Source organism: Pyrus communis, chromosome 13 (genome assembly GCF_041283825.1).
Source record: "Pyrus communis isolate YQ-2024b chromosome 13, ASM4128382v1, whole genome shotgun sequence".
NCBI lineage: Eukaryota > Viridiplantae > Streptophyta > Magnoliopsida > Rosales > Rosaceae > Pyrus > Pyrus communis.
Window position 1 is genome coordinate 9,460,383 of NC_142577.1, and position 4,331 is coordinate 9,464,713.

Consider the following 4,331-nt stretch of genomic DNA (forward strand, 5'->3'; position numbering starts at 1 on the left):
CAAAAGATCACTTTCAGGCAGCTAAAAATTTTGGAACTTTCTCTTCTACCAAATCTACAAGGATTTTGCTCAGAAAATTGCATTGTCAAAGTCCCGTGCTTAGACACTTTAGACATCAAGTATTGCTCAATTGAGGTTAGGATTTCTTCTAAGTGATCTAGAACCTGAAACACCACAATTAATAGAGGTAGGGAAAGAAGATGAAGATGTAGCAGAAAAATAAAAGAACAATGCAGATGCTCATCTATTAGATGGCTTATTTATGTTTTACTACTGTATGTTTTGCCTGCTTGAATTGCTGGTTTGAGTTCCTTTTTGTGAAGGAAGAGAAAGATAAAGTTACTCATCTATGTTGCAAACACAAAAATTGATCTTTGAAAATAATCTTTATTTACTTGTTCTCTTATTCCTTATACTTTAATATTAAGGATGAAGAATGTAATTGTATTTATATTACGATGTAATTTTGTTTATATGAATGAGGAACTTATTGTCTAACAAAGAACTTACTTATTCAAGTTATTGAAAATACTTTAAATACCTAGTCGAAAAGGAGGAAAAAATCACATAAAAAATGTGAATTTTCTTGTGCGTAATTGTAGTTTTGTGGGCCCCTTTTTGATTTTTGCCCAAGGCCTCCAAAATGTTTGGACCGGCCTTGTCTTTAGTCGAGGCATAGCTCACGACCGGATCCTTACACAGCGTTCCCTGAGATGTTGTCTTGATCGCAATTTCCTCCTTTAGCAAAGAGCTGTATTGCTCAACATGCTTGACAAGCTTGTACATGGCTCGAAAATACATGCTGAGGAACTTCTTCTAGAAATTCATGTTGAGACCATTCGAAGTTATTCTGACGCAATCTTTTTTAGGCAAGGGAACCTTGCACCAATTCTTTGCGACCTTGAAGTGATAAAGATACTAAGTGTTGGAAGACTATAAATAAATTTGAAAGGATGTGTGTACCTTTTATGCAGAAGCTTGAATCTCAACACACTCCTACAAACATGAACAATTGCTTTAACCCTCCGTGCATGTCTAGAACCTCGCAGGTCATCGGGTTGGCTACGGTATGCCATGTTGCCCCTTGGTTTTTGCCTCCCAAGACCTAGAGCCGAAAGTGGTAGCTCTAAAGACCTAACTAGAATATTTGAACTGTGGAAAAGCTTGTGTTTCTTGTATTTTCTCTCTTCCCCAAAGTCTCCTTATATAGTGGTTGGGAAGAGTGTACAAAGATTGAAAAGCCCATGAAAATCCCAAGTATATTCTAATATGAATATCTCTTGATTTCATATAATTATCACATAAATAATTAGAAGGTTAATATCCTTACGTGGGTGGGATATCCTTTTATATTTATTTATCACATAAGATAAATCCTACATCTCCCACTCACCCACATAGGGTGTGGCATAGTCTCAATCAACACACTTAGTTCACATCCATTCTAGTTTATCTCCTTATACAGGAAATGGGACGCGCGACCTTGCAAGAAAGAACGTTCATAACCAAGAGCACTGCCATTAAGTTATCACGAAACTAACAACAATGCATCACTCAGAAGTTCATCGCTTTATGCCCCAGACTGTTCGTGACACACCAGACTTGACATTCTTTATCCTTCGTTATGAAATAAAAACAATGTCATGTCTCACAAGTATCATGTATCCATGTCTTATGTTTAATAACAAATATCAAAAGACACTGCGTAACTAATAAATCACGTGACATGGTGTTTTCTTCAAACTGTCTTCCTTAAGTTCTCATGTCAGTCTCATTTGATTTAATTGTTTGCCTAGACAAGCCTCTTGGGATTGTAGCTAACTTGACCGTCTTAGATAAGGTGCTAAAGTAGTGATCATTAAACCTCATCTTTGTAACATAGACTTTAGTTCAAAGGGCATAAAGGTATAATTGTATAGATTCCTTGTGGTTCACACAGTGATTGAAGTAGGGATCAATTCATCACTCCCACTATTAGTCGGTTATAACACATACAGTATGATTTGTATGTTATGGTGTATCCTTATTTCAATGAGTGTGTCACATGTCCATTGGACATACACCATATGGATCTTAGTCTAGTCGCTACACAAGTGCCCAACCTGAGTCTTCTAGCCTAGTCGCCTTCTCGGCGCCTACCTAGATACTCATATCCAACTTTACAAGCTTCAACATGAAACAAATCTCATGTTCAACTTCTGTTAAGTCTTATCTTAGACATTTCTAAGGCAACGTTTACCTTGTGCATATTGGCACATTCAACGTACACGTGTCCGGTCTCGCAGCCCAATGCATTGAGGACACAAATGTCTCATCCTACTCACTATCTCAGCGTTAGGGCGAATCGTTTGTGTGACAAACGGATTCTTGCTTGGTGTCACTCGTAAAGATGTGTAAGCAATCATTTTAAAAATAAATAAATATGAAATGAAAAACTTTAATGCCTTTTTATTCAATAATAATGTCAAATGCAAAGAAAAACACATCAAACCATACAAAAACCCATATTCTTTACATGAGTCAGAAACAAGTTTCTAATTATGGGTTTAGTCATGGGATCAGCCAGCATATTGTTGGTCGAGATATATTTCAACACTACTTCACCCTTGGGAACCTTGTTCCTGAAGAAATGGTATTGTGTATCTATGTGCTTAGATTTGCCATGATACTTAGGATCTTTAGTGTATGTTAAGGCCAAAGTACTATCATAGTAGACAAGTGCAGCTTCTTGAGCATAAGCTGTAACTCCCATCTATCGTAGAAACCTCCTAAGCCAAACAGCTGCTTGAATAGCAAATCCAAGGCCAACATATTTTGACTCCATTATGGATAGAGCAATACAAGTTTGCTTCTTGCTACACCAAGAAACAATTCCACCTCCAAGGACAAAAGCATAACCTGAGGTGGACTTGCGTTCATCTTTATCACTTGCCCAGTCTGCATCACTATATCCTCTCAACTTCATATCCCCTCCTTGGTAACATAGGGCTAAATCTTTTGTTCCTTACAGGTATCTCATAATACTTTTGACGACTTGCTAGTGAGCTTATCCAGGATTACTTTGATAGCGGCTTACCATGCCCATGGCATGGCAAATATTCAGATGTATCAAAGCATTGCCTACATCAGACTTCCTACTGCAAAGGCATAGGGGACGCTTGCCATTTGTTCTTTTTCTTTCTTAGTTTTTGGACACTATTTTAAGGACAATATCTCGCCTCTTTCCATAGGATTGTCTATGGGTTTGGAGTTCTCCATATTAAATCGTTTAAGTACTTTCTTAATGTAAGTCTCTTGAGACAAACTTAGAAGTTTCCTTGAGCGATCTCTCGTGATCTTAACTCCAAGCACATAATGTGCTTCACCCATATCCATCATCTTAAAATGGGATGACAATGACGCTTTCGTGGTTTCTATGGAGGTTTTCTCATTTCCCGCTATTAGGATGTCATCGACATACAGAGAAAGTATGAGAATACTTTTCCCAGATTTCTTAAGGTACACACAGTAGTCTTCCTCAATCATCTCAAAACCAAATGAAGTGATTGAATTATGGAATCTAATATTCCACTGTCTAGACACTTGGTTGAGGCCATATATGGAACGTTTTAGACGGCAAACTTTGCGCTCTTGTCAATTACCTCAAAGCCTATTGGTTAATCCATGTATATCTCCTTGTCTAGTTCTCCATTGAGAAATGTTGTCTTAACATCCATTTGGTAAAGTTCCAAATCTAGTTGAGCACAATAGCTAAAATGAGGAGAATAGAGGCAAACCTCACCACATGGGAGAATGTTTCTTAAAATGAGGAGAATAAAGGCAAACCTCACCACTTGGTTGAGGCCTTATATTTGTCAATTGAACCATCCACCTTGCGTTTGATTTTTAAAACCCACTTGTTTCCAATGGTTTTACACCCAGGCAGAAGGTCAACTAACTCCCAAACAGTAATTTTGTCCATGGAGCTCATCGCTTCCTCCATTGTTGTTATCCACTTTTCTTTGGCCGTTGAAGACAATGCTTCTTTGTAAGAAAAAGGTTCGTCTTCCTCTAAAGGTATGCAAATGTAGGCCTCCCCATCAACCTCAAAATGACGTTTGAGAATATGGCCTATCTTGCTTCTTCGAACTGTGTGACCTTGAATTTTAGAGGGTATGCTCCCATCATTAGGCGTATTTTCTTAAGTGTTTATGGATACATTACTCCCACTCGGATCAAGTCCTCCTACATCATATTTAGCGACCATTAGATTGGAAATTAATTCCCCTCATTCGCTTAAAGATGTCATGAGTTCTTCATCTTTCTCCAACTCATAGAGATCAAGGTTTTTG